The following is an 18353-nucleotide window of genomic DNA, read 5'->3' on the forward strand; positions in this document are numbered from 1 at the left end:
TATATTGGCCTCCACATGACAGGAATCGTGATCTCCAGATTTTGCTGTTAGGAGCGAAAAATACATAGATTTTTATGATAAAAGTTTAGCTGTTCTTTCAAATTCATTTGTATTATCACTGTTAACAATGCCTATGTGCATCTGGAAACCAGTCATGCAAAAAGTGCAAGCACTTAATGGACATCCCACGTGCTGGACTAAAGGTCAATGACCTCGAGTCTAGGCTCGGCTCCAAAAGTGTCACGTGGCCACAGGCGGTTTCCTCGAGCAGTTCTCTGTAGGTCTTGGCTTCTTCTATGCCTTGAAGAGGGCTGGACTGGTTGACCTTTAAAACGTCATCTTTGATATTCACACAAGTTTCTATGAGAAGAAACATTTAAGCAAGAGCATGTCAGAAATTGTATTCTTGCCAGATAAGTTCACGTCCAATTCCACAATCAAACTTCACCCCTGCTAAGATGATGTGTCAGCTTTCAGTATTTGGCAATAATCTCACAGTGTAATTTAAAAATAACTCAATCAGGTAAATAGTTCAAAGCAGTAAATGCTTCATATATTTTTTTTAAAGTTGCCCAACTGCAATGCTACAAACTCAGTTTGTCTGTAATTGATTTGTCAATAACAAGGACAGAACTGGCAAGGGGCAGTCCTCAGCTTATCACTCTGTCTACAATTAAAAATCCTGGGGCTAGTTACTGTTTCCTGATCAACACTGTATGTGCTTGATATTCATTACCAGAAATCAGTCCTACACAAAATTTTCAACTTCTGAATGGTCCTAATAAAATAAGCAACTGCCTTCATTCCATCGAACTTTCGAGAAGCTACTGAGAAGATCTGTAACTCTGTGACACATTTTCCACAGAACATTTGATACTGGTGAAAAAATATACCCTCATCCAGTTGCCCGAGACCATCTTTGAATCTCTCTACTTCCTTTCCCATTTAATCAATCACCAGTGCCAATAAACCTACATCAAAATCATGTCTCTACTGTTTCTCTATGTTAGTCATTCTTGTACATGCTCATTGCCCCTATTAAGTTCAGGCTCTGTTCATTTCTCATCTAGGCTAATGCAAGGGACAGGGACTTCCATTTGATGTCTTTGATATTCCCTATAACTCCTCCCATCACCACCTACAACTCATCCTCCATACAACAATCAGTATCATCTTCCCAAAATAACATTAAGAAATTCCTGATGGTTCTATTCACTTTCCATGGTTTCTCCACCTTCCTCTTTGCTTCACTTTCTGAGCCTGCTCCTTTTTCTTCACAACAGTAGGAATTCTGATCATGTGTAATTTCTCACAGGCCTCTTTGCTATCTCCCCTCTAAGATAACGCTTACGATTCTTACTTCCTGTTGAAAGCCCTTTCTCTTCCCCCTTACTCACTGATACCTACTCATCCTTAGGGACTATGCTAAAGTGTTCCTTCTCGGTAGTCTTTCCAGAACTGACCATCCTTCCCATGATCCTCCTCACTCCACATAAACATTATCCCCACTGTGGCACGTATTGCCCAGTACAGATGGGACTCTGTTTGCTCTCTGCCACCCCTTTTTACTCCTACTCAAAGGAGAGGATGCTAACCTAATGGAGCCAATTTGACAATACAGTTCTGGCCATGTGGACCCTTGGGGGGATCACTGTACAGTACAAAGTCACACCCACATGTATAGTGCTTTGTTCTGCTTCCTGCCTCTTCGAAACAGATTGAACCAGAAAATAAGCCTCTATCTTGATATTTGCTGATGCTTCCTACACTGTACAAAATGCACAACACACCTGTACTCATTAATGCTTTCAAGGTCATACAAAGCAAGGGATGACTGAGAAACTGGCAGGACCAGAAGGCACCTGAGCAGGTTGGATCAGTGGACATAAGCTGTTATTGTGGATCTAGACTATACAAAAAAATCTTAGGGAGAAAGTGCCTAATTCAGAATAAAGAATGGACTTTAGTAAATAGTAAGCATGTCTCTGTATTGGTTCAATAATAGCAGAAAACGTAGCATAAAATATAAGCTGTTAATAATAAGGGAAATTGGGTGTGGAGTATATGGAAATTGTCAAGACTATCTGCTATTTTTCTGGTAAATTTTCTGTAAAACTGTTCTAAAAAAATAAAATTTAGTTTTGAAATAGTAGAACAGGCTAAGAGTCATGGAAGGATCATTATTAGCTCAAAAATGTCATGGCACCAAACTCAAATTCTTGCACAAGCAATTGCTTTAATTACAGTCTAAATATACAACTGACCTGAAAGTGTGCACCTACGTGAGAGAGCCTGGGAAGCAACACTGAACACCAGCGAACCCTAGGAAAGACAAGACTGAAAACCACTCTTGCCTGTCAAAACAGGGGGAAACCCCCACCCCTCTGGGTTCTTCTCATGCTGGAGAACCAGCAAAGGAAGGTTTGCAAAGGATGGGCTAATTCCATAACTTATACATGGAGAATTTACATGGTTATAAATTCTGAAGTAAAATGGGGCAAACCGGGGATATATTCTGTACTTAAGGACCTGACACATCAAGGAGAAAGAGTGGGAGACCGCCTGTGGCAAGGAGAGGGTAGCCTCACTTTTTTACTCGGAGAGTAAAAACATCATTTTGTCAGATAGGGGACACGCGGACTGATTAACCTACACGGGGATGGTATTCCTCTCAACTACATTCTTCAAGGTCATCTGAAGGGGAGCACTGATAGCTTGTTCAATTAGGAAAAGGGCACAATGCCACAGAACAAAGCTTCTCTCAGCCTCTGGGTTCTTCGAGTAAAGGTAACAGATTTGCCAGGCCCATGAGTTCTTGACTGGCCCCAAGTTGCCCACACCAGAGTGGACGACTGGCAGAGGCCTACTCTGCGCTTATTGAGAAAAGCTCATCCTAGCGACCCTGTGGGGAAGACTGATCCCACAAGTTCTTCTTAGCTCTCCAGCCTGGAGAGTCCCACCCTGGTGCTGAGAAACACTTTCTGCACACATAAGGCCCCTCTTCAAAGTCCTGCCCCACCCCAGGTCCTCTGCCCAGTTGTTCTTGGGAGAAAAATGGGGACAATAGCTGCCTCCTCACACTGCCAGACCTGAAAGGTCCCCTGCTGAGAGCTACGTCTCCTGTCACTCAACCCTGTTCAGGCTCCTCCATACACCTCTGTTGCCACCTTTGCTGGCCTGTATGCTAATCCATTTGGCCCAGAAATAACTGAGTGCACCACTTTCTGTCAGGACTTACACAAGGATCTTCCTTAATTTACCTCATGTTTATGTTGTAACAGCTTTATTTGAGGTACCATTTACATACCACAAAATTCACTCTTTTAAGCCCGCCACTCAGTGATCATTAGCACACTTTCAGAACTGCATGTGCATCACCACAATCCAATTTTAGAACATTTCTGCTGGTGAGTGGGACAGCAGGGTCAGGAAAGTTTAGTTACTCATCCCAAATTGCAATTCTTGTTCGCTGGGCAGGATGGTTCCCAAGCCAGGCTTACCTGCCTGAGAAAGCAGTTAAACAGCCTCACTCACAGGAAGCTTCCACCAGCAGCTAAAATGGGCAGAGATAACAGCAATTGCGTGCTCTGTTATTAAAGAAATGTGTCGGGATGGTAGAATTAAAAACAACTAAAATGTCATTTTTCTTCTTGGTAATGATGGTAGAAAAGTCCCCGAGTGCAAGCCCGTGTCATTTCAGACCTCATCCCTTCCAGAAAATGCCCGACCTTGTCTATTACTTATCTACAGCCTATAAAATGGAGTGTGATCCCTTTAAATCCTCTTCTCAGCCTGACGTTGATTGCAAAAAGTGGTCAGGTTAATTGGAACAATTAAGGTGTTCCTGGGGGATAATTACCCCTTTTGCTTTCTGTGTGTGAAGAGGAAGGAGGATGGCTGGTCCCGAAAATGGGATCCCTGTGGCACACTGGGAAGGGAATTAAAAACACAGTGAGTTGGAGCTCAGAATGCGTTTTCTCTTGTACTTAATATAATTAGCGAGTAAGAGCGTATGCAGCCTCTTGTATCTTCTTTTCCCATTCCCATACCATGGAGGGCCAGAAAGCAGGGATTTGGCATCTCAGCCAAGGGAAAGACATGTCTGAATCAAGGAGGAAAGGCAGAACGAAGCTTCTGCACACGGGGCTCACCTAACCCTCCTTTTCCACTGAACACACCACCACCTGGTCTCGCCCCGGAGCCTTGAGTCACAGCTGTCACTGAAGACACCCCTTGATGTTCTCGGGCTTGCGCCTTGATACAGCGGAAACCTCCTCTTAGGATTGTGCCCAGGAAGCGGGCTCACCAAGGGATGCGGCGTCGACGCTGGGGAGTGGTCAAGCACACCCCTCTTCTGCTTCCAGAGTTCCATGAACTCAACCTCTAGCAAGTTGGATCGGGGGGCCTGAGTGGGAAACAGTCCCCTCGGCCTCCACGTATGTAACAAGCACATTATGAAAACTGCCTTGTATTCACATCGAGTCACTCGAGTGTAAAGTGATTTGAAGACAATTTAGGTGTGTCGCGGGGCTGGGACTCATTTATACAATGGATGTGTTTCTCACAGCCAGCCAATAATTAATGTCACCAGGTAGGTGCAAGGACCACATTGGGACTGGCATCCTTTAAAATGACATCCCGCGGTTTATCAAGAGCAAAGAAAGCAGAGCGACTTCGCCAACAGAATCCTAAGTAGAAGACTTTCTGGTTCTACTATAGCAAGCTAGACTCGCCTGCCCACTGACTTCCCAATTATGCTGAAATGCTCAAATGTAAACTGTCAAATCATGGAAGGAGTTTTGAAGCAATTTCACCTTGATGGCGCCTTAAATGTAAACTTGAAAAATAAGAAGTAGAGAAAGCAGTGTGTGTGACTACAAGCCTCCCACTACTCTGTGACCTTGAGGAAGCCACTTTGTTCTGTTGACTTCAGGTTTCTCCTCGCCCAGTGACAGCAATAAACCCCCTTTTCTTTAGGGTTAATTATAAGTGTTAAATGAGCCCCTGGGGGGGGGGGACTGCCCACAGAAGGTCTGTGATAGAGGACGTATGTACAAAATGTGAGTTTTCATGCCTCCCGCTAAAAGAGACTCCATAATGGGAACAAGTCACAAAGTGCTTTATGGCTGTAAACTGTCCTAGAGAGAAGGCCTGGAACTTTCCAAAGGTCAAGAGCCACCACACTGACTGAGAGTGCCAAGACAGGGAAGCCCCTTTCGTTTCCATCCACACGGCACCGTGTGACTTGGAGACATGAATCCTATATCCCTCCTGGAACCAGATATAAATGCACTTCTCTCAGAACAACCTGCTGGTTTGATTTCTAAAGATCATAGACTGTGTCTCTACCATGGGCCTGGAGCTTCTCTGGCCACAAATTGTAGAGAAAACAGTATCATCATATCCTTATCTTCACCAGAATCAGGAAACTAACTGCTTGTAACACATTTTTTGGTGTGTGTGTGTTCCAGTGACTGGGTGTTTTATAGCTATTAATTTATTTAATCTCCAAATAATCCTATGAAGCAGCTATCTTTATATATGTACTTTTTGTTGTTGTTGAGATAACACTGATTTATAACATTAGGTAAGTTTCAAGCATGCATCATTATAAATCAACATGTTCATACACTACATAAATGTCCCTAGTGAAAGTCCAATTCTATCCTCACTTTACCATTGACCCTTTTTACCCCTTTCCTAGTAACCACTAATTGCCCTTATAGCCCCAAAGTTTATTGTTGTTTTATTTAGTTCATCTGTTTGTTTTCTCTATATATCACATATGCGTGAAATTATTTGTTGCTTGTCTTCTGACTTATTTCACTAAGCTCCCTCCAACTCCATCCATGTTGTCACAAATATCAGCACGTCATCTTTTTCATGGCTGTGTAGTATTCCATTGTGTAATTGTACCGCTCTTTGTTAATTCACTCTTCTGTCTTTGGGTACTTAGGCTGTTTCCATACCTTGGCTCTCATGAATAATCCCTGAATAAGCATGGTGGTGCAGAAATCTTTTTAATTAGTGTTTTATATTCTTCAGTTAAATACCCAGAAATATTACAACTAGATCCTATGAAATTTCTAGTTTTAAGTTTTTTCTTGTGGAAACTCCATACTGTCATGATTATTATATACATTTTTACAGGTGAGAAATTGAAGCATACAGAGGTTGGGAATCTTTCTTAGACTGACACAACCAGTGGGTGGTGGGCTGGGCTATAACCTAAGCAATCAGAGTCAGTCGTTGCGACTTGTCTGTGCTGCAACCTGTATAAATCAGAGAAACAGCCCTTCCCAAAGGCACTTACCATCACCTTACTTGAACCTTTGAAATGAAGTAAGGGAAATATACTGGAGATTTCACACTTTTCTGGAAAATTTGTACTTGACAAATGGCTGTAATAGTCTCTAACTTGGCTTATTCATCTATTTAAACAATCTGATGAGAATGCAAAATTTTGTCACTACTTTGGAAAACTGTCTAGCAGTTCCTCGAAGGTTAAACATTGAGTTACCATATAACTTGGCAATTCCACTCCTGGAAAAATGAAGACATACCTCCACACATTAATATTCATAACATTCATAACATTATTTGTGATAGTCAAAAAGTGGAAAAATTTAGATGCCACTTAACACCTATGCAATGGAATATTGATCAGCATAAATAGGAATGAAATACTGATACCTATTTCCACATGGGACCTTGGCAACACGATGCTGAAATGAACTGTCAGACACAAAGATCACCCATTATATGATTTCATTTCTACAAAACTCTAGCAAACATGCAAGCTAATGTATAGTGACAGAAGGCAGATAAAATCATGCTTGGGGTGGAACTAGACTGGAAGAGATGGAAGGAGGGATGACAAGTGACTCTGAGGAATGTTACATGAGTGACGGGCATGTTAATTCTCGATGACACACAGAGTTTCACAGGCAAATACATAGATTAAAACTTAAAATGTGTACTTGAAAATGAAGCTTATGGCATGTCTACTATAGGTCAATGAAGCTACATTTTTTTCTCTCTTTTTCTCGTTTAATGCCTTTTTATCTCTTTATAGTTAAAAAAATCTTAAGGCTAGGCTGGTTGTTGAGGTATTTTTTTCTTTTTAAAGGTTTTTTTGTTTCTATTTATATATATAATATAATAGTTTATTTTTACATCATTTTGTACTTTTTTTTTTTTCATCTCAATTGTATTCCCCGTGGGCTTCCCATCACCAAGTCACCCATGTGCCTTAAAAATGTGAAAAATACTACCTACATACTCGGATTATATCTAGGCTTACGAAAGATCATTCATGTGAAAGTGCCAAGCACAGTATCTGACTGTCAGTTCTTAAATATAACTAAAAGATTCTAACATAAACATGGGGACACACAGACAATGCTGAAGAAAATAGGAATCCTAAATTAATTTTAAGGCATCTTAAGTAAATGCATACCATGATGACAATCTCATTGAAATCCTTATTGCCCTGCTGTATACCTTCTTGGGAAGCTCATGGTTTACTAACCTAGAGTGCAAAGGTGAGTGTGTGTGTGTGCAGGTGTGTGGAGAGAGGGATTATAGTTTCCTACTCATGCATCGCATGCATGCATGTATATAGAGTATATTGTGTAGCATATTATATGTATATGCAGAATATATACATCATGCAGATTTAGATGCACACTATACAGTGCATTATCTCTGAGAATATATACACATATTTGTGTGTGCATATATATCCTCATAATACAGATAAAAAAGAATATGTATATTTAGAAAGGCTGAAAATTCTTTCTACATTGTACATTAGAAATAATGCAGTTTGGTCATTTCTATGGATATAAAACATGACAATGTTGTTAGGGATCAATACATTTTTCTTATTTTCAATAACAGTGAGTTTTCTTCAAGCTGTTCCCTTGATGTGTGTCGAGGCATGTCTCCTGGGAAGAAGATATAACAACCCCATTTTACAGATGAGAAAGTGATGGATTGCTAAGATTAAATGACGTGTTCGGGATCACATAGCTAGTATGTGACGAGGTTAGTCATGACTACGCACTGTCTAACCTAAAACACCATCTGCTTGAGCTCTGCCAAGGTTTCTTCTAAAATTGCTGAGTCTGGAACATGAGGCATTGCTGAGACCCCTCCCAGCATTTGCGCATACATACAAATTACTAAAATGAATTCAAACCTGGTCTCATGATTAGTGTCACTTCAATGTCGGAGAAACCAAGGCTGTGGTGGAGAGAGGAATAAGAAACGCATTCAGTGAGGCATAAGAAATAATCATTAAGTGTATGATTCAAAGTGAAATTATAGATATTTTAAGTACAAGCTTATACCCACATGATTAGAATTAAAATGTTGAGACACTCAGAAACCTTCGTGCTCTGTGCAGATTCCTGAATGTGGTGTCCTTACCTCGCATTCTTATTTTCATCAGCTCTCAAAGATTTCATTTAAAGAGAAGCTGAAGAAGAGGTACCTAAGTGTATGAAAGTAATTTATCAGGTACTATGAACTGAACAGTTTAATCCTGAACAAGGAATTTCAATAATAGTACTTTAAGAAAGCTTTAAGTGTATGAGGCAAAGTGACTTACACCCATTTTGCTTTAAAAGAGATTTTCATAGTCTTTCTTTGAAGTCAGAATAGAGATACGACCCAGAGGGAAATAGAAAAAGTAAGAAATAAAAGGGGTAGGGCGTGCTTTGCGATTCCTGCTAATATATTATGCAAGAGGCCCCGCGCAAGTCTGTCAGAGCCCAGCGCTGCAGCCCACACGGGCTGCGTGTCAGGCCCGGCCCCGCCACTTGGAGATTCCCAGCAGCTTCCCATCTGGAAAACCGTGCCAGTGACGGTGCCTGCCTTAGAGTCGGCACGTGCTTGAGTGTGACCGTGACGGAGAGGAGCAAACGATAACGCTGGGGCCGTGGGATGCCCCGCACCGGCAGCGCTCGCAGCCGCTTATGACAGTTGCTCTCGGTGCTGCTTCCTAACCCCAGGGAGCCTGGGGCAGCCCACTGTGGTCTGGTGGGCAGCGAGTGACTTAAGGAAGGTGTGCAAGGGCGGGAGGATCAGTCTCACTTCGGGATAAGGCAGGCAAGGGACACACTTGACTGAGGAACCTCCAGGGCGCAGAGCGCAGCCATGAGCCATTCCAGAGGCGGCTGGACAAGCCCCTCACCAAGGCCAGCTTTGAGGCCTGCCTGTGCGCCCTGGGCGCCGGGGCTCTCCCTGGCCTCTGGGGTGCGCTGTGTGCACATCGAGTCATGATTCATGCTGACCGAGGTGCGAGCGTTTTCCTCATGGTACAGGGGAGATGGTACAGCGGAGAGAGCGTGTGCTCGCAGCCGTCTCTAGCCTGGTACTTCCATCCCCAACGGGCCGCTTTCCAGTTAGCCGCCGGGCGTGTGCAGTGAGTGTGTGTGGCGCGCATGTGTGTGCGCATCTGACAGCTTTCTGTGTGGGCTAGAAACCAATTCGTTACGGTTCTCTGGAGCCTGTCTGGGGTGGCCCTCTTCCTTGTGGAAACCAGTTTTCCTTATGAAAGGCTCGTCAGCACCCAGGGTGCTGATCCTCCCAACTCCCATGGCAACAGCCTTTCTTTGTGAACTAAAATAAGTTTGATATGAATCCTCAAACTGGAGTTTTGACAGGTAGGTAAGAAAAACAGATCAGTGAGTACATTACACCCACTGTACTGTAAGATAACCATTTTCTTATATAAAACATCACGGCATTTTCTTCCTGGTTTGACTTTCATATTACCAAGCCAGCTAAGGACCTGGCAGGCAGTGGGCAGCCCCTCCCGCCAAAGGGAAGATGTGTCGCAGCGAGCATGCTCCCTGCCTGGGGCTGGTCAGAATCTTCGGTCACCGTTTTCCTGGCACACAGGGGTTGTCGCTGGACTGGGAGAGTCCTCAGGAAGTCAGCCCCATCAAGCCGGGGACCTCACCCCCCTCCCCGGAATTTTGGCTCCGCGTGTCATAACACTGAGGGCCATGTGCCTAATTTCCATGAAGAGGAAAATTTACAAGTCCACAGTACTCACGAAGAGGGTAAGAAAGCAAAAATGAGGTTCTAGAAGCTGGTAGGAAGAATGCACATTACAGTGGATCCCATCCCTGTTCCCCAACATGGCAGAGCCAGGAAAAGCAGCTAAGGTTATCTCGAGACCTTGGTTGACATAAAGGTGGGATGGTCATAGGTGCGCGTCGAAGGGGCCGGCTTAGTGGCCGGTGTGCAGCGGCAAGTCAGAGAACATGGTTATGGGAAAAGGAACGATAAGGGGGATGATGGCTAATGAGGAGACAATGCAATGTGAACACCAACGGAGGGGCCAGCAGGTTGATAACCGTGATGAAGACAGCGGTGGATAAAATGTGCTTATGACTGTGGTACAATAGATGTCCGTTTGCTGATGCCACAGGCCTGAGGGCTTCCAAAGCCACTCAAGAGAACCACGGACACTGTGACTGAAAAGCAAGTCAACTTGGGCCCTTTTGGAAGAAATCCCCTCAGGCCTGTGGAAAAGCAGGTTTTTGTTCAAACAGTCCTGGCTCGTGTGAGCGGGAGGGTTGTCCTCCCTATCCCTTCAGACTTAAGCCGTGCAATTTAGTTGGCACAATAGATAATGAGCGGAGGTGATCTGTGCCCCCACCAGAACAGAAATCTGGGGCCACTTGTCTTCGCCTTAAGTCTTCGTTTCATTCTGTGATGGCCAATGCTCCTGCTGGGGACTGTTCCAGCAGCCTGGGTGAGGGAGACACACAGCCGAACCACAGGCGGAAGGTGTGAGGTGTGAGCAAGAAACCAACACAAGCTACTGGATTTCGGATTTTATTGCTGCTGTTACCACACAGCCTAAGTTCTCCTACCCAGACACCCTGGAGAGGTCCGTTTAGAGACTCCATTTCTATTACTGTTACCCAAGAAGGGCAGTTTCCAGTCCAGCACAGAATTAGATGAGAATCGCCACCCCAATCCAAAGCAACAACTTGGCTCTAAGCCCACGCTGCTTACTACCATCTGTATACAGCAAGGTTTCGTGTAAAATAATGAGGAAAATAAAACTACACAGCTTGCTCTTATTTCATTAGTAATGAGTGAGCATCATTACAGAAACTCCAATAGCACTTAGCAAGAGCAGGGTCTGACCGGAGAAGAAAAGACAATTCCCCCAGACCGGACCCAGATTCGTATTGACCTCTAAAAGCTCCATCTTCCCTTGCGCAGCTTAACAGCCAGGCCTCACACGTTTATCAAGTCGGATATTTCAGACTAGTCCTTGTTCCGCGGGGCTGTACAAAGGGTGGTTTGTATTTGCTGCGTGAATGGAGTCCCTGATGATGGATAGTGGAGTCCAAGGCAAAGGTCCCAGGTGAGGCTTTAAATGCAAGTGCTGATCCTAGCAGGGTCAAGGGCCACGAGGAACCTCAGAGCCTGACACCTGCCACTCGCCTCTACTCTGCCCACAGTGGGCAGCCGCAGCATTGGCGTGTCATTCCAGAAGCTGTAGAAACCCTGTGCTAGAGGCTCCGAGGAGTGCCCCAGGGCGCCCCCTTCTGGCTGGGCTGCAGCCGGAGGCCCTGAGCGGTGGGGTGCGCAGTCTCCCCAAAGACAAGGGCGGGAAAGCAGCTGTCAAGGCTAAACTGGGAAGAAAGAGCCACTTCCGATGGCGTCCGCAGACTCCAACGCCGGGGCGAGTGGGAGTGAAGGAAAGCAGGCACGGCTGGCAGTGTTTGCCTTAGCTGACCAGCACCCAGCTGCTGGGCTTTTTATAAGAATCCCGTAGGAGCTGGCGAGGCCGTGTGGGAGGGCTCGCGGTGCCACGCAGGAGTGGCACTGAAGTGTCCTGGGGGGCGCAAGTCCAGGTGACAAGTCTAAGAAACCAACTAAGATGGGGCCAGAGGCCTGCGAGCAGGCTGTTGGCTGTGAAGCCCCCGATGGGGAGGACCGCCTGGGTTCTGCCCGCGAGGGTGGAGGAGGCTGCAGGCCTGTGGAAGGAGAGGAGCCTGAGAAGGTAAAGGCCCCGCGAGAGCTCTGCGCGGGTCTGGAAACAGACCAGACAAGCTTTGCTTTCTAGGAGCTTCCGGCTAACGCGGATAATCTGAATGTGCAAATGAGCTTGCAGAGCAAATGGTTACAACTCACCGGATGCAGTGCGCTGTCAGCCTGCCCGGCTGTCCTCTGCTCCTCACAGATGCTCTGGGCCCAGAAACCCTGAGAGAATTTACCTGCCGGAGAACCACAGACTGCCTTGTCTTCAGGTTCAGAAAAAGGCAGTAGATGGAGGTTGGTACTGGGGACGCGACCGCCCGGCCCCGCCCCTCTCTGGCTTGGATCTGCTGCCCAGGAAGGCAGGCGGTGGAAGCTGCTTGGAGGAGATGGGTGGCTTCCGGGGCTGAGCTGCACGCTCGTCTTTGCTCACCGAGCGCGATCCTGGCAGCGCTGAGCACGGGAGTTGAAGACGTCACAAGGAACGCACTGAAACGCACAAAGTTGGCAACGTGGCCATCAACATTTATTTTCATTTTACTTTCACAGTTTAAAGGTTTTATTTATTCCCAAGCTGGAGTGACTCGTGTTAAATTAAAGTGTTGCTTGCAATTAATTAATTGCCACCAGGAAGTTCTTCCTTAATCTCCAGAATCAGCAGGACTCCTTCAGGGGGGATGCTTCTTAAGCACAGAATGAAATGGCCTCGGTGACTTCCAAGCCACTGGGATCACTTTGGAATTGAGTCCTGCCAAGGAGAGAGCTCTTAATTATTATGGTTTCCAGCAATGCTGCTCTCGTTAGGATCCTCACCCTAATCCTGAGAAAGGAGCTATATAAATCACCAGGGGAACAATACTCAGCTCTCCCCTCCCCCACACTCTCGCCTACATCGTCAGATCAAAGGATCAGAGCCAACTCCCAAGTATAACTGGTATTTGCTGCGATAGAAAATTAGTTGTCAAAAAATAGTCACTGGATATTAACAGCGATTCCTCCTAAAAAAAGCTAACGCTGTTTGAAATAGGAGGTTTTGACAGAATTCAAAAGATTACATAACTGTTGGGTGATACGCAGCACTATAACCTGAGACATCTGATGTAATTTACACTTAATTAGCATGCAGGGTTACTTAAATATTGGAAATTTGTGTATGTCAGTGTGCTTTGAATTGTTAATTTTTGATGTATCAAAAATAAGATTGGAAACTGACACTGCAGTAAGTCACTAGCTATAAAAATGAATCCAGACAAGAGTCCCTACATTCTCTAAGCTTTTTCTTTTAACCCAATGATGCTGCAATTAACGAACCCTGAGAGAACAGAGTTCCTTTTATGACAAGCTCAGCTGTGGGAAAGCAACCAACAAAACAGGCTCTGAGGAAGGGGAGGCGATGTCAGGGAGTGTCATCTGCTGACGCTCGTTCCCACCCTTGCTCCCTCCCACTCACAGAGCCGGGAACCTTCCTGTCCTCAGCCCTCTCAACTCCAAACACAGGCAGGAACCCCAGGGAGGGCTGCTGAGTGCTGTGTCTCCGCTGGCGAGACCTGAGGGTACAGGCTGTGCACTGACCTTCCTTCCTTCCCACGCAACTGTAGCGATCTGCAGCCTCTAACTTTCTCTTTCCCCAAGTATGCTTGCCCAGTTGCTTCTGTGGAAGAAAAGGAAAGGTGTGTGGGATACTAGAGGACCATTTATGAAGGCAACACCACCAGGACTTGGGGCTGTATCTAGCCAGACAGCCAGCCACGCACAGCTCTTCATTCATCATCTCTCCGGTGATATATACACCCACCTATGGAAAAAGCTTTGTGATCGGTGATTCCAAGCAACAGCCAGCAGGTGGGGAAATGTTTTAGGCAAGCAAGGGACCCCGAAATGGCAGCAACTTCCCTGGGATTCACAATCTCCAGACAGCCGCAGGCCACTCCCTTATTTTCCTATGCAGGTAGAAAAACAGAAGCGATAACAGACAACATGTGTTCACTTTTAACGGCACAGACTTAAAGACTGGGAGCATTCCAGAAGAAACAGCCACGATGTTCATTACTAGGAAGCAAGGAGCCGCAGTCGTGGTAACCTCACTTGTCCTGGAGGAAACCATTCCATCCTCTGCGTCTGTCTTCAGGCCGGAAATTTACCTCATGTGCTGTATCAAATAAACCGGTGGCCATTTTTGCCCTTGAAGCCTGAGTTGTACTAATTAGTTCAGAACTAGTTGAGGATTCTTGGAAGCTTGGGTTTGAGATTCTCCAAACTGCAGAATGGTAAATACCAGTGACTGCCCATGGGCCAAAAGCTCTTCCTAGCAGTCTCAGGAAACCTCAGGACAGCCCTCAGAGAAAAGCTGGGAGATGAGAGATAATTATCCAGTGACAAGTCAGGTAACCCTGCTGAGCCTGTTTTCTGACCTGCTGCTTGGGGGGCATTGCCCACCACATCACTCCCTGGCATCCTTCCTACTCCCTCTGACTCATTACAATGACATCCCCCCAAGTTATGTCGGCACAACTGATAACAGATGTGTAAGGGAAGGGTTCAGTGCCTCAGGCATGTGCAAAACTGCTTTAAGGGAAGTTTCACAGACTTGTCCACAGCAGCACTTCTCAGCGTGCTTCACAGATAAAAAGGCTCGGGCCTGGGCCCTCCCTGGTGGCGCAGCGGGTTAAAGCACAGCACTGAGAAGCTAAAGCCGCTTCCGCATGAGTTCGATTCCCACCCGCCCCGGAGGTGACCCCATGGCTCGGCAGACCTCTCCTGACCCGCCCGCTGCTCCCCTCAGCAGTGTACTTTGTCGATCTGCCTGTTCTGCTCCCCACTCTGTCTCTGGTGAAGCCTCTCGCCGACCCTGAGCCTCTGGCCTGGACCCGAGTTCTGTATGCACAAATAAATAAATCTTTAAAAAAAAATTGTTAAAAAGGCTCGGGCCTGAGTGTGGCTGTTGTGGTGGAGAGTAGAGACAGACTCAGTAGGAAACGTGTCCCAGGGGAACCCTCCAATTGGCTGAAAATCTCCCTGGCCAGCAGCAGCCAACCGAGCCAACAGGGACCAGCCTCTGGGCCCAGGGGAGTCAAAGGTGCTGGGCCTTGGGGCATGTCAGTTCCACCCTACGCAACACTGCCTCTGTCTGCATCCTGTCACAGGGCAGGAGGGAGACAGCGTTCACCTCCAACCTCCTGGCAAACGCACTTGAAGCTTCGCTGCCTCTGAGACAATCCGTGACCTCTGAGACAGTCGGGCAGCTGAGCGTGATGAGGAGGCCACTGTCCTTCTGATTCCCAGGGCTGCTGGAGCCCAGCGATTGGAGGGCAAGCAGCCCAGCCGCTGTGTAAAGACACGCTACTGAATGGGCCCTGTGTACTGAGCAGAGTGGGGGCCTCCTCCCTGGCCCCTGGCCCCTGGCCCCTGGCCCACCCCGAAGTAAGTACTGTATATGGCGAGCCATTAGCAGCGCCAGCAGCGCCGGCACCGCCAGATGCTAGGCAATGCATATAAAGATCCTGCGTGGGGAGGCCTTGATTTCCTCCGCAGACTGGCTCTCGCCTCTCCTTTCCTGCCCCAGCCTTGCTTCCTCCAGCTCACTCTCCATGCAGATGCTTGGTCTTCCTGTAGCGAATTCTAATTCTGTCTTTCTGCCGGGTCAGCCTCTTCAGTCTTTCGGGAAATGGATGCTTCTAGACGGTCGTGGACTTGCCCTCGCTCCTACGTCCTGAACTAGAGCCTTGGCACAGATTTGGCTGATGCCAGTGCTGATCCCTTCAGCCACTGCCCCTTTAGCCCACGACTGCCAGTCAGGCTCCCTCCTGGGTGACTGTTGGCTTTTTCTGGGGACCTCAGCCACAGACCTTCCCTCCTGCTGGAAGGAGCCCAACTCCGGATGGCACTCAGAGCTCAGCCTGTCTTGCACTCACGCATGTGTGTCCTTAGACTGCAAGCCATGCTGAGCCAGGGGATGTATTATTGGGCTTGGAAGCACAGGCCATAGTGAGGCCTGGCCTAGAGGAAATGTGTGTTCACGGGATAACGTCAAATTTCCCAGGGGCCCTGTCCTGAGCGCTCTGTCAAAATCTGACATTGGAATTCAAAGGCGCTTTACTTGGGCTAATCCAAAATACTGCTCCTAGCACCTGTGGTTCTTAAGACCCAAGTCAATAAAACAAAATTGATATTGAAACCAGAATAAAAGAGGCAGGGTGGGGATTAAAATGACTCAAAGTGGAGGTGCAATATGGGACCGTCTGCCTGACTCCGAGATCAGCGTGGCGATACCTTCCAGATAATAATAGCCTGTGCTCGCTGGAGAAAGCCTTCCCGCTCGGTCCAGGGGCAATCTGTGTTCCAGAAGGTAGTGTTTTCTTCCCTTCTCCTGCTATCCTGAAAAACTGAATTTTCAGATATTCATCATTGAACTTGAAAGCAAGAACATTTTCAATATCCATTTAGCTTGGGCTCTATTTACACTTATAATCAGCTCTACTTTTAACTAATAAAATTGTGCAACAGCACTAAGCATTTCCATAACAGTGTAAAATCATGGAACAGCAGACACATACAGCTGGACTTGCCTTTTCACGGAAACGTGCTCCTCCTGGCCCTTTGCTGGCTCTGCTCGCACTGCCTCGGGGGAACAGATGATGTGCTGACCTTCCAGAGCTAGGACATTTTTATCCAAAGGTGGTAGATTCTGGTGTTAGATGCTTGCTGAACATTCCACTTCCAGGTTCCAGGAATGAAATATTTCCAATGTGAACTCACTTTCATGCAGTGACTGAAATGTTTGCCGTTGCACACACACACACACACACACACACACACACACACACACACATGCCAGTTGCCACGTAGGAGAGATGCAAACCGAAGTCCTAGTGCTTCTGAATCTCTAGAGTGGACGGAGTTTCCCTTGATCCAGCGCTGGCCTGGGAAGCAGGTGCCTGCACTGTCGGTACAGGGGGGACGTGGGGCCCTGCAGGGGGCGGGTAGAGTGTCGCTGTTGTCTCCAGCCTGGGGGGTCAGTGCTCCTGCACTGGCACCAGAACACTGCCTGTCCTTTAAGGAGGCAGATAAGCGAAGAAATGCCGTTGGAGGGAAAGGACGCTAGAGAATGAATGATACGTGCAGACCCGGGGCAGGTAGAAGTCCGGAGCTCAAAGTCCGGCTTCCGAATGTGATCATGACATTATGAGACAGCATTTGGCAGGATGCCACTTACCGAAAGCACCCCGAAATGCTATTGTGCACCCAGTCAGCTCATTACAGCAGACACTTACCATGCGCCAGATTTCATGTGTGGCGTTGGGGATCTCGTGCTGAATAAAGCACTTTGGCTGCCCAGGTAAATTCACCCTCGCGTCAGTGTGTGTGATATAAATGGGAGGGGGGCAGGGAGTTCACGTGAGAGAAACCCGGGCCCCATTCTCATGTGGGCAGCTGCCCAAGGATTTAAATAAGTCATTTAAACACGGCATTTACAGAGGAACCCTTGAAGACTGTTTAAGATAAATAGCAATGATATTTCGCATACCGGGGGCAAGGAAAAAGGTGTGATAGCCAAAGGTATTTACAAGTTGGTGGCTGCTCCCTGAGTCTGGCCGAGTGAAGCCTCTGCCTGCTAACAGTTGGCTCTACTGCCAGATCCCTCTGTGACTGCAAGATCAAAGCAAACGTGCAAGCCTGCTGTGCACTGTCACACTTGCAAGCCAGCTGGTTGTCACTGGACGTGACATCTCTGCATATTTGTGAGGCCGATCTTTAGGGTGCAGTCTGATACCCTGGCTCATGCAGGCTATGAGAGGCGTACCTAGGCGGGTCACTGACCTAGGTACAGAAGTGGGGCAAGGAAGGAGCTGAACAGGCAGCTTTCCCCTGAGCCTTAAGAGATGAGTACAGGTGAGCCAGGGAAGAGTGGCAGGAAGGACAGTCCAGCCAGAGGGAGCCACTCTCTGCCATGGTAATTTAAATTTTCTGATCAGGGTTCAAGGGTAGAGCTGAAAAGCTGGTAATGGGCAAGCTATTAAAACTAGACCCTCAGGCCCTCCCTGGTGGCACACAGCAGGTTAAAGCACAGCACTGAGAAGCTAAAGCCACTACCACATGAGTTCGATTCCCGCCTGCCCCAGAGGAGATCCACATGGCATGGCAGACCTCTCCTGGCCCGCCCGCTGTGCCCCTCAGCAGTGTACTTCATTGATCTGCCTGTTCTGCTCCCCACTCTGTCCCTGGTGAATTCTCTCACCCTCTGCATCTCTGGCCTGTACCCCAGTTCTGTATGAATAAATACATAAATCTTTAAAAAAAGAGAGAGAAAAGATTTATTTATGCATACAGAACTGGGGTACAGA

The sequence above is a fragment of the Condylura cristata genome, unplaced genomic scaffold (genome assembly GCF_000260355.1).
Source record: "Condylura cristata isolate star-nosed mole 26May11 unplaced genomic scaffold, ConCri1.0 scaffold00019, whole genome shotgun sequence".
NCBI classification, from domain to species: Eukaryota; Metazoa; Chordata; class Mammalia; order Eulipotyphla; family Talpidae; genus Condylura; species Condylura cristata.